This window comes from Anabrus simplex, chromosome X (genome assembly GCF_040414725.1).
Source record: "Anabrus simplex isolate iqAnaSimp1 chromosome X, ASM4041472v1, whole genome shotgun sequence".
Classification (NCBI taxonomy): Eukaryota; Metazoa; Arthropoda; class Insecta; order Orthoptera; family Tettigoniidae; genus Anabrus; species Anabrus simplex.
The window spans coordinates 176,880,418-176,904,981 of record NC_090279.1 but is presented as its reverse complement, the minus strand read 5'-3'; the positions used below and the strand labels follow the sequence as shown (position 1 = coordinate 176,904,981).

General features: G+C 41.2%; 1 protein-coding gene across 3 annotated transcripts in view; it reads right to left on the bottom strand.

The window, feature by feature from the left end:
• LOC136886847 (alpha-tocopherol transfer protein-like) overlaps window positions 1–24,564 on the bottom strand; it is a 91,260-nt gene that overhangs the window by 36,259 nt on the left and 30,437 nt on the right. Inside the window, exon 1 of one of the 3 annotated variants that reach the window (XM_067159694.2) lies at window positions 12,597–12,746. The exons of the other annotated variants lie outside the window; for them this stretch is intronic. The gene's annotated coding sequence lies outside the window, so the exon portion shown is untranslated. Of the gene's footprint in view, window positions 1–12,596; window positions 12,747–24,564 lie in introns of those variants that run through there. 3 annotated transcript variants of the gene reach the window in all.

Sequence of the window (24,564 nt, the reverse complement as noted above, 5' to 3'; positions counted from 1 at the left end):
TTTGGGTAGTGTAATTACCTCTGATAATAGGTCCCTTTTGGAAATCAAGAAAAGAATAGTGGTAACAAAACAAGCCTTCGACAATAAGAAAAACTTATTGCTAAACAACCATCTCAGTTTGGAGACCAGAAAATCATTTCTGAAGACCCTTTGTTTGGAGTGTGCTACTGTATGCGTGCGAAACCTGTACATTAGGGAAACAGGAAGAAATGTTGTTTTGGAGAAGAATTACAAAAACAAGTTGGACAGATAAAGAAAACATACGACTTTGTTTTAAAGAACGTAAAAGAGGATCGATGTTTATCAAAAACGATAAAGAAGGGGAAAACAAAGTTTCTTGGACACATACTGAGACATTACTCTCTTCTCCAAATCACCATTGAAGGCAAAGTACTGGGAAAGAGATCCAGGGGAGGACCAAGTGTGTCATACATCAGGAACTGGCATGTGGTTCATATATCAATATGAAGAGGCTAGCAGATCATCAGATGTGTCTACAGTGACAAGGCATTGCTTGTAGTATATGATGATGATGATGAGCTGCTATGCATAGACATTTTTATTTGACGTCACTTAGGTTATTCAGATGCCATTTTCTATGTTCTCTTCATCCTCCAGAAGATAGCCGAGAAATTGATGCTCTGCTGGATGATTCATGGCTGTGTTTTAAATAATTTCGTCCAGCGAACATCATAACACCATAAATCTGAGGATGCAAGTGACTAACGGGAACACCTTACTGATTTCCTAATGTGAGACTCCATGATTGAGTCACGAAGAAGAGAGAGATCCAGTGAGCGGCACATGTTGCCTCTAGGCCACGTGATCTGAGTCACGCGAAGCCTAGTCTGAAGGAGTTGAGAATACCCAGATCTGCCTTCCTCGACACCCGCTGCGCCACATAGACCCTTGACAAATATGTCAGTTGGTGTTCTCTTTTCAAGAGAACAATAAACACAGTTCGAAGATTAGTCACAGAAACTACTATTTCCGCGGCAGAAAGAACTAATAATTAATTATTTTTAAACCACATCATCATGGAATGGCTTCTTAATGAGTCAATTAAACGGTAACTCATAATAGAGGGAAAATCTAATCTTTATATGTTTTGTAACAAACATATTACCTGCATTCCAATTTTTAAACGTTTCTATGTAACTGCTGAAGCCTGAGGTGTTGGAATTTTGATCCGAAAGTTGTTTTTAATGTGATAGTAATTCTACAGGAACTGATTTAAGCCCGTTAAATTATGATAGAATTTTCCGGGAAAATATTGCTCAATCTTTAGCCATGCTGGAGAGTATCTGATGGTTTTGCCACAGAGCCAGTTGTAGATAGTTTGTCCTTCGTAATATTCCTGTCTTCCTTGTAGGCGATATTTTAATTCTTACGAAGATCAAAAACAAACAGGATGGAAATGGAAGTATTGTACATTCATTCATTCTTCAATACGGGCATCTCTGTGCCACGTTTACACACTCTACCTGCCCTTCTGTCTTGCAGACTAATGTTCTTCTCTTTGCACTCTCGCCAAAGATACCTACTTAAGTTTTTGGCTTCTCCTTTCTCTTCTGCCGAGATGTTCCGTGACTTGGCCAGTGGCTTTTTGAGTGCGTCCCTCATTCCTGCAACCTTTTTCCTAAATGATTTTCATTCTTGACACCTACTTCTGCTAGGTCCGTATGTCCCCCTGTGGGTGGGGGCGGTAGAATTACACCCACAGTATACCCTGCCTGTCGTATGAGGCGACTAATAGGGGCCCTAGGGGCTCTGAACATGGGAGCGTGGGTTGGTGACAACGGGGCTCTTAGCCGAGTCCTGGCATTGCTTCCACTTACTTGTGCCAGACTCCTCACTTTCATCTATACTTATCGACCTCTCTTGGTCACTCTTGTTCTTTTCCGACCCCGAAGGTATTACGTATAGAGGCCTAGGGAATTTTTTCATTTTCACGCCCTTCGTGGCCCTTGTCTTCCTTTGGTCGATACCTTCATTTTTCGAAGTGTCGGATCCCTTCCATTTTTCTCTCTGATTATATAGAGGATGGTTGCCCAGTTGTACTTCTTCTTAAAACAATAATCACCACCACCCCTACTTAGGTCCTTATGCATCTGTACAAGCCACCCAGGCAGTGTGTTTCACTTTTCTTGTAGACGTAAACAGAAGAGTCGTATCTCCCGCGTTAAGAAAACAGTAATGCTCTTATGGTCTTACAAGGAGTGAACACACCCCCTCGAGACACCCATAATTCCTCGCGATTAAGATATATTATACTGTACTTTGTAACGTATTATGAAAGACAGATAAAAAGGATGAAGCACTTTTGCCCTTGAGTTATTAAAATAACTACATAACATTTTCTTTTTTTCATAAAAACAACCGCAGGGAGGAGGCACAATGGCGGGAACAGCCATCGCTTCGTTGCCTTCCTTCATTTTCCTTCTTATGTACTGCTTTGGTACAAGCTTCCTGTTGTCCCTCACTCTGTGAACCGCCGACAGTTCATTTCTGCAGTGAGGTCATCTATTTATTTGTTGCGTGTGTTTTCTTAGGCTTTAAATCAGTGCATAATTTTCTTGTGTTGAGTGAAAGTTATACGAGAAGCCGATGATATGATTTCTTTCTTTAACATTAATACTGTGATCTTTTGTAGAGTCATGTACAGTATTTATTTGTTGCCTTTGTTTTGTAGCCTTTATTGCCTGGAGAAATTTTTAAATGCAATTAAATGCATCCCTCACCGCTCGAACCCATAAAAATATTTGTCTATTTTCCCCCCAATTTGCCTTACACTTCAATGTTGAGGATTTTATGTGCCGTAGTTTATCCCTGATTCTGCAAAAACCACAAATAGCTCCTGTAAAACCGCCGTCCACTTTAGTTCATAAAAATAATTTGTAAGTTTCTTCCACATTTTGTCTTTAACTTAAATACTGAATTTCACAAATTTATTTTCCGCCGTTTTCCCGTGATGGCGTTGACCAGAGCCGTTCGATATGGCAACTCTGATGTCATAAGAGCAATACTGTTTTCTGAACATGGAATGAGCTAAAATGATTGCAAATAAATTGGAAATTTATTAAACATCTCCCTAGGTAAGTTATTCTAATCCCTAACACCCCTTCCTATAAAATAATTTTTGTTCCAATTTGTCGTCTTGAATTCCAACTTCATCTTTATGTTCTTCATTCCTACTTTTAAAGACACCTCTCAAATTTATTCATCTACTGATGCCATTCCACGCCATCTCTCCACTGACAGCTCGGAACGTACCGCTTAGTCGAGCAGCTCGTCTCCTTTTTCCGGAGTCTTCCCAGCCCAAACTTTGTAACATTTTTGTAACGCTACTCTCTTGTCGGAAATCACCCAGAACAAATCGAGCTGCTTTTCTTTGGATTTTTTTTCCAGTTCTCGTATCAAGTATTCCTGGTGAGGGTCCCATGCACTGGAACCATGCTATAGTTGGGGTCTTACCAGAGACTTGTATGCCCTCCCCTTTACATCCTTACAACAATCGCCGAATACCCTCATAACCATGTGTTGAGATCTGTACAGTCCCATTTGTGTGATTACCCCAATGAAGATCTTTCCTCATATTAACACAAAGGAGTTACAAATGATCCCCAAAAGGAACTTTCACCCCATCAATGCAGTAAATAAAGAGGACTTTTCCTATTTGTGAAACTCACGACTTGAAGTCAACAGCAAAATTTTGAAAAGAAAAAGTGCCCTGGATCTTGAAACGAAGTGCAGTTTACCAGACTAGAGTTATGTCAGTTGGAAAATACCTTAGAGGCCCGAATGCCAGGTGGCGAATACGAAACTGTAAGAAGCAATTTCATTTAAAATACTGATGTTGTGTATTTTCCACGAATAATTAAATAATTAATCAAGGAGAGCAAAGCTAATGGAATGAACTCGCGATGAACAGCGTTCGACCGAGCTGTGTGGATGTTGATAGTGGGTTCGAGCCTCACCGTCGGCTGTCCTTAGAAAGGTTTTCCGTGGTTTCCCATTCTCATATTCAGTCGAATGGCGGGGCAGTTCTTATTCGTAGGCTACAGCCGATTTCTTCAACTCCCTCTGAGTGTTGTGACCACAAAGACGCACACAGGAGATGTTGTCAGTTGTGCACACAGTTTTATTTACAAATTATATACACGTTATATATATACACACACAGTAATAAACTGCCATCTTGAACAAAACACTGCTACGAAGGAGAAGAAGAAGACGGATCCATTAAGCATGTCAACCGATTACCAACACAGCAAAATCACAACATGAGTTCACACACTTGACTGACGACTTTTCACTGGCAAGTGTCGCTAACAACTCAACTCCAACTCCCAAGACTGCCTCTTTATATACATTGCCTGGCCTTGCGTGCAGTCGGGCAACGACATACCGACGCGTAAGCACTTTTCCTGGGTGTGATTTCAACCACAGAATGGATACCAGACATGTAAGCCTATCGTACACATGTGATGGATTTCCAAAGTGTGTATGACAGGCAAACTCATGCCAGGACAGGGAGGGTTGATGTTTTTATAAGGTATAAAAGAATTACTTTCACTTCAAAAAAGCGTAACGAAAACTATAATTGCACTGGTTTGAGTGTACAGTACATACTACTGTATGAATTGACAAATAAACATAACACAGGGTACAGTATATGTCTGGTATCCGTTCTGTGGCTGGAATCAATGCCAGGAAAAAGCTTGCGTGCCAATGCGTCCTTGGCCGACCTCACGCTGTCTGATGCGGAACTTAAGAGCCCAAATGCGGTTTTTATTGATATCTCAAAAAGTAAGTGGCCAATTTTCAAAATACTTACATATTTGAACTTTGACACAGTTGAACTTTTAGGCCAACTGTATGTATGTGCGCCGTTCCATTTAAAAAATATGGAGTTAATACCAATATCTCAGTTATTAATCATCCCATGAGCATAAGTAGTACATTATTTTACAAGCCTCTGAATTTCATTTACGATTATGAAAACAGAATACCGACATATTTAATGGTTTAGACGTTATTTCTTGCTATTTGCTTTACGTCGCACCGACACAGATATGTCTTATGGCGACGATGGGATGGGAAAGACCTAGGAATGGGAAGGAAGCGGCCGTGGCCTTAATTAAGGTACAGACCCAGCATTTGTCTGGTGTGAAAATGGAAACCACGGAAAACCATCTTCAGGGCTGCCGACAATGGGGCTCCAACCCACTATCTCCCGATTACTGGATACTGGGCGCACTTAAGCGACTGCAGCTATCGAGCTCGCTGGACGTTATTTCCGTGTAACATCTTGGGTGAATAACCCTGTATACACCAATATTAAACTTTGTCATTACATTTTATTGGCAGTGAAATGAAATGTCGTATGGCTTTTAGTGCCGGGATATCCCAGGACGGGTTCGGCTCGCCGGGTGCAGGTCTTTCTAATTGACTCCCGTAGGCGACCTGCGCGTCGTGATGAGGATGAAATGATGACGAAGACAACACATACACCCAGCCCACGTGCCATTGGAATAAACCAATTAAGGTTAAAATCCCCGACCCGGCCGGGAATCGAACCCGGGACCCTCTGAACCGAAGGCCAGTACGCAGACCGTTCAGCCAACGAGTCGGACTTATTGGCAGTGTCAGTACAGTTGAGCATGGTCCATTTTAATTCATGCTAATAATAAAATACTTTTTAAAGTTACCTCATTTATAAAGGAACTTCGCTCGTCGATTCTTCTGCGGTGCAAACAATTCACTATTTTAAACGCTACATACTAATCACTGTTAAGCAAAAACTATCCAGAACTTAAGCTCTTCACTGCGCAACTGCTAAAAGCGAACTTCTGGCTGTCTGGTCGTCAATTTCGACGTTCCGTTTTACTCTAGGCCCAGTAGATGGCAGCCCGAGTAAACCGAAACTCTCTTGGGCGTCTATGGCTGAGATTTAATGAATTTTGTCGCGTAAACATCAACTGTGTCACCCGAGATCTTTTACATGCCGACATCGTACGACATGTCCGACTCGTTCGCTGAACGGTCATCGTACTGGCCTTCGGTTCAGAGAGTCCCGGGTTCGATTCCCGGCCGGGTCGGGGATTTTAACCTTAATTGGTTAATTCCAAGGACACGGGGGCTAGGTGTATGTGTTGTCTTCATCATCATTTCATCCTCATCACGTCGCGCAGGTCGCCTACGGGAGTCAACTAGAAAGACCTGCACTTGGCGAGCCGAACCCGTCCTGGGATATCCCGGCACTAAAAGCCGTACGACATTTCATTTTGTTTTCATCGTACGACATGGAGTGTCCGACTACCTCTGCCGAGTTTGAACCCACTACCTTCGGATCCGGAGGCCGACACTCTACCACTGATCCACAGAGGCAGCTATATAAGTAATATAACATTTCTAAATTCGTATGTCCGAAAATCTGGTGGGAGTAAGCCCCTTTATCAAGGTCAACAGTTTTACAGCGAATGATATGTTCTGTTTAGAATCTTCTTCTTATTCTTTATCTGTTTACCCTGCAGGGTCGATTTTTCCCTCGGACTCAGCGAGGGATCCCACCTCTACACCCTCAAGGGCAGTGTCCCGGAGCTTCAGACTCTGGGTCGGAGGATACAACTGGTGGAATGATCAGTACCTCGCCCAGGCAGCCTCACCCGCTATGCTAAACAGGGGTCTTTTGGAGGGATGGGAAGATTGGAAGGGACAGGCAGGGAAGAGGGAAGGAAGCGGCCGTTGCCTTAAGTTAAGTGCCATCCCAACATTTGCTTGGAGAGGAAGTGGGAAACCACGGGAAACCACTTCGTGGATGGCTGAGGTGGGATTTGAATTCATTCTACTCATTTGACCTCCCGAGGCTGAGTGGACCCCCTTCCAACCTTTGTGGCAGAGCCGGAAATCGAACCCGGGCCTCCGGGGTTGGGGGCAGCTAATCACGCTAACCACTACACCACAGAGGTGGACCTGTTTACAATCTAACGTCCTAATTTAGAGGTTTCTTAGAAAATAGATTCGACAGATCTGTTCATTTTACAATTATGTCTCTTTGAATGTTTATTTATTTTAAGAATTTTTGTTAGTTTCTGTTTATTTTATGGTTGTAAAATTTCCATGGGGGAGGGGTGGCGTTCTAACCCTTAGTACCCGCTGCCCCCCTACCCTTGGATACGCCCCTGAAAACATGGGATTATGGTAGAAAGAAATAATAATAATAATAATAATAATAATAATAATAATAATAATAATAATAATAATAATGTTATTTGCTTTTCGTCCCACTCTCTACTTTTACGGTTTTCGGAGACGCACTTGTGTCGGAATTTTGTTCCGCAGGAGTTCTTTTACGCGCCAGTAAATCTACCGTCACGAGACTGACGTATTTCAGTACCTTCAAAAAACACCGGACTGAGCCAGGATTGAATCTGCCAAGTTTGGGTCAGAAGGCCAGCACCTTAACCGTCTGAACCACTCTGTCCGGTAATCATTGAGGTGGTGTGTTCCGACGCACGGTGGACATTTTGTGCACTCCTTGTATTAGAATGCGGATACTCGACATGGGATGTGTCTGGTGAGGCTCTTACCAACACTTCCCGTACAAAGTGTCAACGTCTGTAACTCGTAAAATATCGACCGTAGGGCAAATGTTCATAGGAACTTTCTGCGTTGTTTTGGGGCGTAGTATCCAACACCCGAGTATTTCACACATATTTGGGAACATTTTGTATACAGACAGAAGACACGCGCGCGCGCGCGTGTGTGTATCAATAGTGATGCAATAGTGTTTCCCACAACTGTACAGCAGTCATTATGTATATTCCTCCTGTCTTGTACTGAAGTATGTCTGGGAGAAGATCACTGCAACAGAACATGTCAAATCGCTTACGTAATTGGAGAAATTGATTCCCAGGCCATATGTCAGTGTAATGTGGAAGGAGGGACAAAATCACTTCCCGTAATCATTTCGTCATTTGCCTTTCCACCTGAGGTTGTCAACTGAGTATGTCTTGCTGCGGCTATTCCATGACTCTACGCAGCCCTTGAAAATATGCATTACCGGGCGAGTTGGCCGTGCGCGTAGAGGCGCGCGGCTGTGAGCTTGCATCCGTGAGATAGTAGGTTCGAATCCCACTATCGGCAGCCCTGAAGATGGTTTTCCGTGGTTTCCCATTTTCACACCAGGCAAATGCTGGGGCTGTACCTTAATTAAGGCCACGGCCGCTTCCTTCCAACTCCTAGGCCTTTCCTATCCCATCGTCGCCATAAGACCTATCTGTGTCGGTGCGACGTAAAGCCCCTAGCAAAAAAAAAAAATAAATATATATATATATGCATTACGAATCTCTAGACGACTGCTGCTCAAATGACATATGCATTGATCCTTGTTAATGAATAGGAAATTCCTGAAACCGTGATTTCGATGCATCAGTCGGTTGCTGTCACATGTCCGCGCATCTCCCGAATACGTCACTGTGTATTACGTGTGAGTGAATGAGAGAGGGGCAGACGTGTTTAGTGACCTGTTGAATGCAACACAAAAAGGCGCTCACGATAAAACAGCGCGTGTTCATTGTCGAATGTTATGCGAAGCACAATTCGGGGAACACCTGTGCGGAACTGTTTGTGCAAGAGTTTATTAGAAGTGTTTTGGCAAAACCTCCAGCAAAATCTTATTTTTTTTTTGCTAGTTGCTTTACGTCGCACTGACACAGATAGGTCTTATGGCGACGATGGGATAGGAAAGGCGTACGAGTGGGAAGGAAGCGGCCGTGGTCTTAATTAAGGTACAGCCCCAGCCAGCATTTGCCTGGTGCGAAATTGGGAAACCACGGAAAACCATTTTCAGGGGTGCCGACAGTGGGGTTCGAACACACTATCTCCCGAATAATGGATACTGGCCGCACTTAAGCGACTGCAGCTATCGAGCTCGGTCTCTTTAAAAGGAATATTATACATAATAAATTGTACAAATTCTTTTTATTGAACTTAATGGCTTTAAATATATATTTTCAATGACTCGTAACAAAACATAAGTTAAAAAATTAACACTCGAAAAAAAGATAATAAAATAATGTTCTAGAAACTAGAAATGATAATTTCTATGCTACGTCTCCATTCAAGGCCTAGGCTATAAAGGTCCTCGTTTATGAATCCTTTTTATATATGAGTGACCATTCCTTGATTTTACTTACAGGCATCTTCCTTATCTTCCTAATGCCCTTGCTGTTTTGCAGCTTATAAAACAGTCACAAAAGCCTCCACCTTCGCCAGGGTGTGCGTTGACATAGCGACTGAAGATTGTTTGCTCGCCGTTCGTGTACTTAGCAATAAACGTATAATTCTTTAATATACAGAGTGTAATATGAATTGTTTTCCTCGTTTGTTATTTCATTCCGTATGTCACAAAGTTTTACTAAAATTTGTTTTTATTGACGCATTAGGACAATTTTCTTTATTGTGGGTTATTTTATATACGTTCTTTTTTAAAATTTCCTTTAATGTGTTCTTTTATAATTATGTGTAGAGTTTACTATTGTAGTGTGTATGTAATATATTGTTAAACTGTATGCACATTATAAGACATGGCTTGGCAGAATAGCAGGCTCCATAGTACGAGTTACGCCATGTAAAAAAAGCATAATAATAATAGAGTAAAGAGAGTGTACTCTACGCCTCTGAGCGCCTCTTGATGAATCGAATGGGACCACTGAGGAAACTAGAACTTAAAGAGAGGAAGATCTTGAGGAGGATACTAGAAGCATAAGAGAGAAGGATGGCACCTATAGGGTAAGGCACAACAACGAGCTCTACGAACGTCAGGAAGACATAGTCATATTCATATGTATGAGGGAAAAGGAGACTGACTTTCTACGGACACACGAACCACCTGAAACCCTGCAGGCTCACCAAGAGAATCCTCTTAGTGACAAGTAGGGGGAAAGGCTTCCAAGACCAAGTTGATCATCTCAGTAAAATCAGGAACTACAGGTCCCATTAGAGACCACAGAGAACCGATCTCAGGGAGTCTTCCCTTACAAGCAACAAAAGTACAAGGACCACCAGACTTAAATGGACAGATGGAAGGAAGCAGGCGCACAGCCAGAAAATAAAAGCGTACTGGTCCAAGGAAAAGCAGAAGACCATAGCTAAGAGTTAAGACGAGCCCTGTGGTCCCTAGTGGGCCAAAATGACCCGAAAAGAAACAAATAAAAATATATATCGATGAAATGAAATGGCGCGTGGCTTTTAGTGTCGGGAATGCCCGCCATATACAGGTCTTTTGATTTCACCTCCGTAGGCGACCTGCGCGTCGTGATGAGGATGAAATGATGATGAATACGACACATACACCGAGCCCCCGTGCCAGCAAAATTAATCAATGATGGTTAAAATTCCCGACCTTGCCGGGAATCGAATCCGGGATCCCTGTGACCTAAGGCCAGCACGCTAATCATTTAGCCATGGAGCCGGACTGTAATTAGAGTAATTTTTGGTAAAATATACATATAAATTTTATCACAATTATCGTGTACCACACAATCAGTAAATATTAACATAAATTATATTTAGCATAAATTTAATTACTGAATGGTTGTCAATACATATATTATTAACGGAGTCCGATTTCTTGTCAGAATGTTCAGCGTTGTCACCTTCGGTTCACAAGGTACCGGGTTCGATTCCCCGCCGGGTCGGAGACTTTTAACCTTACCATTTTCACATCAGGCAGATGCTAGGGTTATTCCTTAATTAAGGCCACGGCCGCTTCCTTCGAACTCCTAGTCCTTTCCTATCCCAACGTCGCCATAAGATCTACCTGTGTCGGTGCGATGTAAAGCCAATTTTGTAAAAATGGAATGGTAATGCATATATCAGTCAAGATACCATTTTAACCCTTAAATGCGCAGTTTATTATTTCTTTGAAATATGACGGTTTTTCATTCCAAAAGTAATAGATTGTTACCAGAAAAATATTTAAAAAATATTTGTCATAATTAATATATTATTATTTATTTGGATCAATCAAAATGTTAAGAATTTTGAGTGTTTTATGCACCGGTATATGAAAAGCTGTACGATTAGTGTAGTCCGCCTCTGTGGTGTAGTGGTTAGTGTGATTAGCTGCCACCCCCGGAGGCCCGGGTTCGATTCCCGGCTCTGCCACGAAATTTGAAAAGTGGTATGAGGGCTGGAACGGGGTCCACTCAGCCTCGGGAGGTCAACTGAGTAGAGGTGGGTTCGATTCCCCCCTCAGCCATCCTGGAAGTGGTTTTCCGTGGTTTCCCACTTCTCCTCCAGGCAAATGTCGGGATGGTACCTAACTTAAGACCACGGCCACTTCCTTCCCTCTTCCTCGTCTATCCCTTCCAATCTTCCCATTCCCCCGCAAGGCCCCTGTTCAGCATAGCAGCTGAGGCCGCCTGGGTGAGGTACTGGTCATCCTCCCCAGTTGTATCCCCGACCCAGGGTCTGAAGCTCCAGGACACTGCCCTTGAGGCGGTAGAGGTGCAATCCCTCGCTGAGTTCGAGGGAAAAACCGACCCTGAAGGGTAAACAGATAAAAAAAGAAGTATTTTATGTGTGCGATGCACTGCCAAATCTACGAAACGTAGAGATCTGAAATTTTTAACATACGTGGGCACAACATTTTACCGATCACTCATGGCTGTGTCAAACAACGATTTTTGCTCCAGGAAACGAAGCTGTCATCGTCATCAGCAAGCAACTTTTACGGTTTAGAAGGATCTAACGCGGTTGATTTAAAAACGCGGGCGAAGCCGCGAACACATGCTAGTACGAGTATAATTATTAATGCAACAATCGCTACTGTACACTGCTGCTGAAAACAACTGATGTGAATGAGTGAATTTCGAAACAAAACACTTAGAAACGGGCAATGCAGCATAAGTAAGGATTTTTACATACCTAGTCAATGGGAAGTACAAAGAGACACATACCGAGCTCGATAGCTGCAGTCGCTTAAGTGCGGCCAGTATCCAGTATTCGGGAAATAGAGGGTTTGAACCCCACTATCGGCAGTCCTGAAGATCATTTTCCGTGGTTTCCCCATTTTCACACCAGACAAATGCTGGGACTGTACCTTTATTGAGGCCATGGCCGCTTCCTGCCCACTACTAGCCCTTTCCTATCCCATCGTCACCATAAGACCTCTCTGTGTCAGTGCGACGTAAAGCTAATTGTTTAAAAAAAAAACCTGACACATATTTTAGAACGAATAGTTCAGAGTGGGGTCTCTGTGTAGTGGTAGGCAAAAACTCTAAGTCAAGATAATATTTTATCGAAAATGAGCAGGCTCAGTGAGAACAGATCAAACCCTTGAGACGGCCCCGCACACTTTGAACACCACTGGCCTAGAGCACACACCTTGGTCATCCCTGAATTTAAATACAAAAATTTAGAGGAATACTTTTATAATGCTTCGACAAAGAAACAGGCAAAAAATTTAACTGGGCTCATTTTCATCGTTTGTACAGGTCGAGGCAAAAAAAAAAAAATATTGAAGTATACAGACAAATTTATAATTTTATTTTATACAAAAAATATTTATATTAGAGAAAGCTACTCACCCGAAATGAAGCTAGAGCCGGAACCGTGTTGTGACAGCTTTAAACAGGACAGTAGCTCAACACAATGACGTATGCATGAATGGAAGCGCTGTGTTCGCGAAGCAAGCAGTAAAAAGAAACAGGGGGGATATTACGTGTAGAACAAACATGCCAACTTTCCAAATGTAGTTACGTGAGGAGCAACCGTACTAACTTTCATTGGACTGTGTTATCGCTACAGCGGTCTACTCAAATCTGACACGGCTGGGTATACATCATGTGGAGTCGTGGCTGAGCGCGCAGACGTCTTCGTCTACCATGTCCCCCTCCTCGACCATTTAGGGGGCCTGAAGAATGAGCAAAAATTGCTGCCGAAGACAATGAGTACGGTATTGTGGGAGTTGGTTACATCAGTGATGACGATAACCTGAAACCAGTCACTGTGTTATCCCGACTCCGACTCCGTGGCTGAATGGTTAGCTATTTGTTTTACGTCGCAACGACACAGATAGGCCTTATGGCGACGATGGGACAGGAAATGCTTAGGACTGGGAAGGAAGCGGCCGTGGCCTTAATTAAGGTACAGCCCCAGCATTTGCCTGGTGTGAAAATGGGAAACCATCTTCAGGGCTGCCGACAGTGGGGTTCGAACCCACTATCTCCCGGATGCGAGCTCACAGCTGCGCGCTCCTAACCGCACGGCCAACTCGCCCGGTGAATGGTTAGCTTGCTGGCCTTTGGCCCAGAGGGTCCCGGGTTCGATTCCAGGTCGGGTCGGGGATTTTAACCTTCAATGGTTAATTCCTACGGCTCGGGGGTTGGGTCTATGTGCCGCCTTCAGCATTAAAATTACGTCGTTATTTTCAAATTTGGACCTGTCTGAAGGATATAGTCTGTAATTCGAATTAGCCCCTCATACACCCCCAAATCGAATAGAAAGACCTGCACCAGGCCTCGTCGGAGACCATACGCGATTATTATTATTATTATTATTATTATTATTATTATTATTATTATTATTATTATTATACCGACCGAGTTAGCTGTGAGCTTTCATTCGGACGATAGCAGGTTCGAATCCTGCCATGGGCGGCCGAGAAGATGGTTTTACGCGCTTTCACCATTTTGTACACCAGGCGAATGCTGGGGCTGTACCTTACTTAATGGCACGATCACTTCCTTCACAGACCTAACGTCTACCTATCCATCCGTCGTCGAAAATGTATCTGAATCGGGAATCGAACCGAGGCTGTCTGAACTGAACACCTAAACGCTAACTATTCAGCCAAGGAGTCGGTTATTATTATTATTATTATTATTATTATTATTATTATTATTATTATTATTATTATTATTATTAAATTATTATCAAATCGCAAAAGTTTGGTATATGTTTCTTCCTTATTGTAGGATTTCTTCAGTCAATGCATTTGATAAAACCTAAGGATACATGATTAAGAAAAGTTTTTAAAAACATCGGACATTACACGATAAATTTCCATAGTATTTATTCATTAATATTACATTAAGAAATGGCCACTTAAAAAAACGTCATTTGTTCTTTTAATTAATGAATACATAGTATGGAATGGTTGTCCGACTCCGTGATTGAATGGTCAGCGTTGAGGCCTTCGGCTCAGACGGTCCCGGGTTGAATTCCCGGTCGGCTCGGGGATGTTAATCGCGTCTGATTAATTCTTCTGGCTTGGGGACTGGGTGATTCTGTTTATCCCAACACCTTGCTCTTCGTATTCAGACATACACCACCCTGCCAACCACCACAGAAACACGCAGTAGTGATCCTATCCCTCCACATAGGGTTGGCGTCAGGAAGGGCATCCGGCCGCAAAACAGCCCGAAGGCCTACAGAATACGAGGTGTCGTATGGTCCACACCACGGACTCTCTAGGCTGTTATTATTGGCTTTCTAGACCGGGGCGCTATCTCACCGTCAGATAGCTCCTCAGCTGTAAACACGTAGGCTGCGTGGACCTTGAACCAGCCCTCAGATCCCTGACCTGGCCGAGAATCGAATCCGGGGCTTCCGGATAAGAGGCAGGCACGCTATGCGTACACCTCGGGGCCGGCATTTAACCATGGAACCGGATAATAATAATAATAATAATAATAATAATAATAATAATAATAATAATAATAAGTCCTAAAAGAATTTGGCTTTGATAACAAAAGTAGAGCAATCATCGAACAGACCCTAACTAACACCATCTCCAGAGTTAAGCTCAGAGGAGAAATTTCAGACTCTTTCAAGATAAAGACAGGAGTTAGGGAGGGAGATGGGCTCTCACTGCTGCTCTTCAATTGCGTCCTTGAAAAAGTCATCCGTGAGTGGCGCAATGAAATTAACAACGATGGGCTCCAAAATGGTGTGAGATTGGGTTACAAGAACATGAACCTTTTAACTGATTGCTTAGCTTTTGCAGATGATCTAGCAATTTTCTCTGATTCTTTGGACTTGGCTACAAAGCAAATTAACCACCTCAAGACACAGGCGGAAAAATCAGGCCTCCAGATCTTCTTGGAGAAAACGCAATTCATAACTAACATCACGGCAGCACCAAGAGAGCTAAAAAGTAAACGAGGGGGCAATCAAACGGACAGATAAGTTTAAATATCTGGGCGAGTGGATAGAACCAAACATGTCTGAAAAAGAAGCTTTTGCGGCACGTATGAATAAAATGGAAATGGCTTATCAACTGACCAAAGACGTTTACAACAAAAAGTCCATATCCTTGAACGCAAAACTCAGACATTACTGCACTGTCATAAGACCAGAGGCTTTGTATGCAGCGGAATGCCTTGTTATGAACAAGAAAGGCATGATGGAAAATTGGAAATTAAAGAGAGAACGATCTTCAGGAAAATTCTGGGCCGAATTAAAGAGAGAGATGAATATAGATATCAGCATAACTGTGAGCTGTACAATCACGTCGAGAAGATCTCTGATGTCATGCGGAGAAGGAGAATTGCATTTTATGGCCACTTGCTAAGAATGAAACCCACACGATTATCGAACCAGATCTTTATCTATTTTAAAGATAAGAAGACCCAGCCAACTTGGTTCAAGGAGATGGGGATCACTTATGAAGATTTACAAGAACGCAGCCCACTCAGGAGGAAACTAAAAGATCACCAGGGTTTTCAAGAAAAGCCAAAGTGAAGACGAGAAAGACGTGGACGGAGGAAAAAAAAAAAGCAAGACCGGCAACGAATGAAGGACCTCTGGACAAAGATTAAAGCCAAGAGAATAACGTGGTCCTTGGTATGGCTATACGAACAAAGAGGAAGAATGGAAGATTTGGACATTCTATCAGAAAATGTAAAAACTGCAACAGAACAAATCAACCTTGTGAATGAGACACTACAGTAGAAGAAAACAGGGCTGCAAATTACTTTTCTTGACAAGACGGAATTTATGACAAACATTTTCCGGGAATTCCGCTTTTCCTTTCATCTTTCAGTCCAGCACCACTCTCCGGTATCATTTCATTCCATCTGTCATTCATTAATAAGTTTCGGACGTTGAGCTCATTTTACCCGAAATCTGGGAAGTAACTGTGGATGATGGGTCCCTAACCCCGTTTAAAGCACTTTTAAGTTGCATATAAATGCATATTTCGGCCATTTTATTGTTTTGACAATATTTTGCTTATTTTAGTGAAAAAAAGTCATATTTGGCTATAATTTGAGCGTTTTTGTTTGAGTTGAATCGCCGTTTTTAACAAGGTTATATGTTATCTGCGTTGATTTTCAAATACGGGATTTCAAAATACTGTACCACAAGGATTGTTCTTTCTTTTATCGAAAATGATAGCTGGCAGGTTCAGAAGACATCATTCCTGGAAAGAGATGATGTACTAACGTACTCTGATAGATACCAAAAAGCATGCTAGTACTTAATTTTTGGATCCTTTTTTAGGGAAACGGAGCCAGAACTGCTGCTGCTGATCGTTATTTCACTCTCCCTGTTTGGGAGCGGGCCACCAGTCCTACTAGGGATTCTTTGGCCGGGGATTAGGTTGGTTTTGGGAGTTTTATTTGTTATTGAAAGTGTGCTCTGGCACACGTGTTTTATGTTGTTGGTTGAAGTGTTTACCGGCGTGTGGATTTCACAACAAGGCGTCACCCAATGTAAATCCCGCACCGCGCCCGCCCGGCTATCCCCCGTTTATTGAAACTTTTGAGATACATATTTACAAAATTTACATTATATGTTGTATTATGTTATCTTCTTTTAGAGTTTTTGCTCTTGATGAATTGATCATTATTAGTATATTGATTTCACTTAATTAATTTCACATTTCACATTATTTATATTATTACACTTTCCACTATGAGTTCTTTCTTGATGCTGTTTTACATTTTTCATTTTTGTTTTGTGTATTTGTAATATTTTGCGGAGTGTAATGTGTTGTATCGTGTGTGACATATATTCCAATCTGATTCATCGTAATATTATCCTTTAATTTTCAATTTTTTGAGTTTTTATATTTGATGTTTTATTATTTAACAATTATTATAGTTGTGTTATGTGTTGTTGTTACATTTGTTAGTCGTGTAGTGTGTTGCTTGTGTGTTTGTGTGATATATGTGTTCCAATCAGATTCACTGCAATACTATCTTTTCATTTTTTTAGTTTTTTTAGTGCTTTTGCTTGCTGTATTTGATATTTAACAATTATTATGGTTGTGTATGTGTTGATGTTACACAAGAACTGTGCATCGGAGTTGTGATGCTGAATGAAGTAAGGTTTAACGTTAACGTATCTACTGTAGTTCTGTGTCTTCCGTATTTTTTGACACATCTAATGTTAGTAATACTCTAATATTTGCTATCTATCCCTAAAATGTTTAAGTCATATTTTACATTTTTAGGTCAAATTTAGCTCGTTTTTATGGCATATTTGCTGGCATGTTTTGTACTTCTTTACGTTAATCATAGTCCCAATGCAATGCGACAGGGTTCGGCAGCCGGCAGAGTTCCTACCCTCGCCGATAGATGGGAGCTTCATTCATTCCATTCCTGGCCCTATTGAATGACTTGAAACAAGCTGTGGATTTTCATTAAAGATGTTTCAAAATGTCTTAAGACGAAATATTCAAAAATTAAGGTAGTAAACAAATTTAAGTAACTCGGGGAAATAATTCAGTCTCACGGTCTTGATAAAGAAGCAAACTAAACAAGATCGTAAAACATGGAACTAACTTATTAATTAATTAAATATAATATTTACAACAAAAAGTCTATTTCAGTTAAAGTGGAACTTCATCATTACAACACCGTCAGAAACGTGGAGTGCTTATATGCAGATGAACTGTAAACAAAGAAGGATACATTGATGTATTAGGAAAGAAAAAAAATACAGTAATATGAACAATTCCTGGTCTGAAGGAAAATGAGAACTTTTAGGCAGTATCTAAGAAAGGAGGATTTTTATTTTATCAGTGCATTAGTCGCGTGTTATCTGATAGATACACGGTGGTGATTATTTGCTGTAACTTCAGCTTGCTTGAGGGTGGAAGCCCATTTCCCCTCCTAGCTTCCTGTCTCGGAAGTGATGACACCCAGTAGTGTTGAGACATTCATGCAATACAAATGTTGTCAATTTTATCTCACAGATACGACGCGAGTAAATTTGTAAGTATTCGTTCCCCTCTACTCCTCTTACCCTACATAACAGAGTACATTATACTCCTAGGTAAACTATTCCCCTCCATTCGCCGCAGATGACCCGACAACCGAAGCCGGTTTATGCGTATAGCTTCATCAGTCAAGTTCATTCCTTTTTGGGGCAGTGATTGTTCTGCTTTTACTAACATATTCTGGGATGTCTCCTGTCTCATAACTCCATACAATTACTTGTGAATCTTTTTTTCAAGTTCTCATTTCAAGTAATCTTAGCGTGGGTCCCATATAGTGGAAACTGGGGTCTTACCAGTGACTTATATGCCCTCCCCTTTACACCTTACTATAACCCCTAAATACTCTCCATGACCATGTGAAGAGAATGTGTTTGATTTGCTGTGGATTTTGAAAGTGAAAATGAAGGTACAGATGATTTGATTGTGTTCAGTTAGTTGTTTGACTCATCAGTAACATTATAATCTCAGAATTCTGAAAAGAACAATCAGAAAATCAGTTTAACTCTTTCAAATATGCCAGTGTCCTTTCTCAAGATTTCAATGGAAATGTTGTAAATAAACATTAAAGTGCTTCTTAGGTTGGTTTCTAACTTCCGCATATTATATAGGGTTTGTGTGGACAGACTGAATTTATGTATCTCTCAGATACGACGAGAGCACTGATTCTACTTTTAGAACGCGCCTAATGCATTTTAATGGCATTTGGTTCGAATGAAACCTGAAAGAGTAAGGAAGAGAATATTTGATGACCCCGATAACAATCCAGTGTTTCATGGAAGTTAAACAAAATGTAACTGAGCTGGGTATCAAAAGAAACGAGGTTTTAAATACGGCTATTTTCAGAAAAAAATGAATCGAGCAAGCAGCCTGAGGGTCGCGTAGCTGTGTGCTTGCATTCGAAAGCTGGTGGGTTCGAAACCCACGACAGTTGGCAGCACTGAATATGGTTTTCTGTGGTTTCCCATTTTCACACCAAGCCAGTACTGGAACTGTACCTTACTTGAGGTCTCCTTGCGTCGTCGAAAACCTTCAACATGTTACTATCTGCGTGTGACGTGAAGTACTTGTAGGTACGGCTCGAATGACGGATACTACACTCTTAGCTGCAAACATTAGTCGTGACAGACAATGCGAGGTCTCTAAATCAATGCATATTCCTTCTTAAACTGTTCATTATGCAGTAGTTATTAATTAAAGTTAATGTGTAACCATGACGAATAGAATACCTAGTGAGGTCACTCACCGATCAAGCGCGCTCCCGCTGAGCGGCGCTAGTGGAGCCAATCACCAAAGTTACACGGTCACCTGTTTTAGTGGAGGTTACACTGATACACAAATAACCAAATACAACACCAAATAATTGTTTAGACTTATAACTAATACTGTCAGAGAGTAGTAAATAATATTCTCAGTCCCCACGAAGAAATCTCTTTGGACGTTAATAAGAGAACACACGAGATAAAATGGAACATTACGAAAAGCGAAAGGAATATTGTGTTTTACATACATAAAAAACCTTTTTAAACAGAGCACATAAAACATTAGACATTCCGTGCTCTTAATCTGCCCCTGTAGGAACTGACTGAAGAAAGATAAATTTAGCTCGCATTAAATTACGAGTTGCATTCTTTAGTCGCCTTTTGAGGGATACTATTGGCTTTTGGGCATCAGTAAGAGAACTAGACTGGCCGTGAACTTTACTACAACTAGGCTGACATTGAACTTTACAGCTCACTGTTGCCATCACTGCTTCACTCTCATCGTGATTCGTGTTCCTTATACTCTTGATACTGTCTTCATTCCTTTTCTTACTGGGTGCCTTTTGCGATATTAGCCAAGTGTATAGGCATTTCGGTGAATTAAAAAAATATAAGGCATCATTCTAGTTTTAATTTCCATCTCACACGAGGAACTTCAACCTTTTCACCGTTGACTACGCCTTTATAATTATTAGAACCCGGATTTTTATGCATTAATAGGTTAGAATGCAAACTTACTGAAGCGAGTAGCAAGTATAGTCTACCTTCACAACGATTATGCTATGAGGTTTGCATAAACATTAGGGGTACAGCCCATCAGAACCCCTATAATTTATGTTACTCTTGCTACATTATGGAAGAGCGGGTGGTCGACACTTCCTACTAACCAAATTAGTTTGCAATCTAACCTGTTACTGCATAAAAATCCGGGCTTTAAAAAATTATATCTGCCGAAAAACGCAGGTTACATGAATAACTCTCATCCACTTTGCAAACAGATTATTTTCTTTTGGCGGTGTAAAGAGATCGTCTGCCATCAGGCTTCGTTCCGTAACACGATTTACAGTCAGGAACGAAACAGTACGACATTTTCTCGAAATAATAGAAAACTAGTTGATTTCACACACAAAGCACAGCACAGATATTAATATAAACGTTTCGAAAATATCAAAACGAACAAATTCCCTCCATAGGTGTTAAAATTGTTCACCATGACTTCACGCACGCACTTTCGTTGACAATTTGGAGCACGTTTTGTTGTAGCTGGTTCGTTGCGACTGCAGCGCCACAATCCGGCGGGGCCACCAACGACAATGTTATGAGAGCGGAGTGATCGCACTAGGTATTCTATTCGTCATAGTGTAACTAAAGCACAATATTTTACTACTACTTAGAAACTTTACATCACCTTATTTCGCAAGAGTCATCGCGGACGGAGCAGATGTTTATTGTCAGGCCTTGAGACTTGAGATTGACACATGCGCGGCAGCCCTGCTTGCCCCTGGCACCTCTTATCCCACATCCACACGACTTCTCGTCAGACGACCGTAGTACAGCGACGTTAAATCACTCGCAAAACACAAAAAAATCATATATCTTCATTATAGACGTATGCCTTTCAGCGCTCAGCCTGCAAGCCTCTGTGAATTTACTGAACGCCTGCATAATCCTCTGCAGCCTCGTTTAGTTCCATACCTATTACATTTAAATCGTTAGAAACTGAGTCTAAACATCGTCGTCTTCGTTCCCCTCTACTCATCTTACCCTACATAACAGAGTCCATTATACTCCTCGGTGAACTATTCCCCTTCGTTCGCTGCAGATGACCTGAAAACCGAAGCCGGTTTATGCGTATAGCTTCATCAATCAAGTTCATTCCTTTTTGGGACAGTGATTGTTCTGATTTTACTAAAATCTTCTGGTATGTATCCTGTTTCATAATAGAATGCAATTACTCATGAATCTTTTTTTTCAGTTCTCATTTCAAGTAATCCTAGTGTGGGTCCCATACAGTGGAAACTGGAGTCTTACCAGTGACTTATATGCCCTCCCCTGTACGTCCCTACTGCAACTCCTAACTACCCTCATAACTGTGTGAAGAGATCTGTACCCGTTTTTAAAACAACCTTTATGTGATTTCCCCAATGAAGATATATCCGAATATTAACACCTAGGTACTTACAGCGATCCCCATGAATTACTGTGACCCCACCAACACAGTAATTAAGACTGAGAGGACTTCTCCTCTTGGTGAAACGTACAGCCTGACTTTTCACCGCGTTTACCATCAAACCGTTGTGTGTTATTCATCTCATCAGTTTGTCGAGGTCTTTTTGTAGTCACTCACAATCCTGTAACTTATTCATTACTCTATACAGTATAACATAATCAGCAAAAAGCCTGTCCGGCTCCATGGCTAAATGGTTAGCGTGCTGGCCTTTGGTCACAGGAGTCCCGGGTTCTATTCCCGGCAGGGTCGGGAATTTTAACCTTAATTGGTTAATTTCGCTGAACGGGGGCTGGGTGTATGTGTCGTCATCATTTCATCCTCATTACGACGCGCAGGTCGCCTACGGGTGTCAAATCGAAAAGACCTGCATCTTGTCCTCGGACACCCCCGGCACTAAAAGCCATACGCCATTTCAAATTTCAGCAAAAAGCCTTATGTGTGATTCCAGTTCTTGACTCATACAATTTCTATATGGGTACATAAGAAAAAACAGTGGTCCAATAACACGCCCTTGCGGTACTCTCATTTTAAAATAAAATAAAATAAAATAAAACATAAAATACCATACGCTCTTTATTTATTGAGCGACTGCTCATGACGAAATATACAAACAAAATTTTAAAAATGTGATGTTCACCATAAAATATCAAACTGTGCGGAAGTTGTGTAGCGATAGAATTCAAGTACTCCGATGTGCTGGTGCATATTGCAGCAAGGAGGCTGGTGGTGCCGATAATGAGTCTCTGTGAATGACCACAAGTGAAAGAGAAAGGTGCAGAAACATTGCCCGAAGGAGGCTCGCTGACTGGGCTTCTAAACACGCAGACCTGGTAGAAAGGAGATAGATGAAAAAAAAAAACAAAAAACAACAAGATATGTCCTAAAACTCTCCTTCACTGGAAGATTCCGCAGGAAATGCATGTACTGATCTTTAAAATGTTTCGTTTACTAATTTATTTCAACATTCTGTTAACTTCATTTCCAAAATGCAGCACAAACATTACGTAAATAGAGCATGAAGGAAAGCATTAGAGAGAAAAAAAAGGAAAGAAAGAAAGAAAAGAGCAAAGTAGAGCAGTCTCGCAGACAGTACGTCACCAAAGCAGTAACGTTTCTTGAACCTCTACTCAAGCTAACAGAGCATTTCAGTGAAATATCCCTTGAGTACAGCAGAATTCAGACAATAGAAATGAGATTCATTAGAACTATGTGGCATTTAGGTCCCTATTACCAGTGAAATCAAGACATCTAGACTTCAGTGGTATCGGCACATTATAAGAGTGAAGAGCTAGAGACCTTACAGTCAGAGGGGAAGGCCAAGGAAACGCTGAATGGAAGACAGGGAACTTTGTCCAAACAATAACCGTTGTTGAAATATGAGGGGACAACATTTAGGAGTTCCCTGTATATCCCGATCTACATAGGAATAGTGTAATCATGTGTACACTAGTTTTTGTCTTATATACCTTCTACCCAAATTCCAAGTTATTGTGTGAATGTTCAGTAATGCGTGGGAGGACGGATGAAAGTTTATGGGATCCCGAGTGAGTGAGGCTGTGTGTGGGTGTGCATATATATATATATATAATAATTAGTTGAATGTTGAACAAGTCTTGTGAATATTATGTAAATAATACGTCCATGTAAATACGCTAACTGTATACAAGCACATTCTGTAGATTTTAGGTTAATTGTAATTTTAAGTGGGGATGGAGGCACATTCGTGCATGTGGGGCTGTGCCCTTTCTCCATTCACCATCTCTGAATGGTATATACAATCTGTGGAAAATAAGTACTACCACTACTACTACTACTACTACTACTACTACTACTCTTGTTGTTCGAGTCATCAGTACATAGACATGTTTGATGCAGCTCTCCATACCACCCTATCCTGTGCTAACCTTTTCATTTCTACGTAACTACTACATCCTTCATCTGCTCTAATCTGTTTATCATATTCATACCTTGGCCTACTCCTACCGTTCTTACCACCTACACTTCCTTCAAAAACCAACTGAAGAAGTCGTGGGTGTTTTAAGATGTGTCCTATCATTCTATCTCTACTTCTCGTCAAATTTAGCCAAATCGATCTCCCCTCACCGATTCGAATCAGTATCTATTCATTCGTGATTCGATCTATCCATCTCACCTTCAGCATTCTTATGTAACACCACATTTCAAAAGCTTCTTTTCTATTTATTTCTGAGCTAGTTATCGTCCATGTGTCACTTCCATACTCTAGACGGAAGTTTTCAGAAACATTCTTCTAATTCCTATATCAGTGTTCGAAGTGAGCAAATTTCTTCTATTAAGAAAGGTCTTTCCAGCGTGCTAGTCTGCATTTTATGTCGTCCTTACTTCTGCAGTCGTTAGTTATTTTACTACCCAAATAGCAATATTCATCTACTTCCTCAAGACTTCATTTCCTAACCTAATATTTCCTGCATCACCTGACTTCATTCGACTGCACTCCATTACTTTTGTTTTAGACTTATTAATTTTCATCATGTACTCGTTATCCAAGACTCTGTCTTACCATTCAGCAATTTCTCGAGATCTTCTTCATTATTACATAACATAACAACGATATCATCAGCAAATCTCAGGGTTTCGTTTTCCTCTCCTTGGATTGTGATTCCCTTTCCAAATTTCTCTTTTATTTCCTTTACTGCCTGTTCCATGTAAACATTGAAAAGGAGAGAGGACAAACTGAAACCTTGTCTCACTCCTTTCCGGAGTGATGCTTCTTTTTCAAAGCCCTCGATTCTTATCTCTGCAGACTGATTTGTATACAAATTGTAGAAAATTCTTCGTTCTCAGTACCTGATCCCAATAAC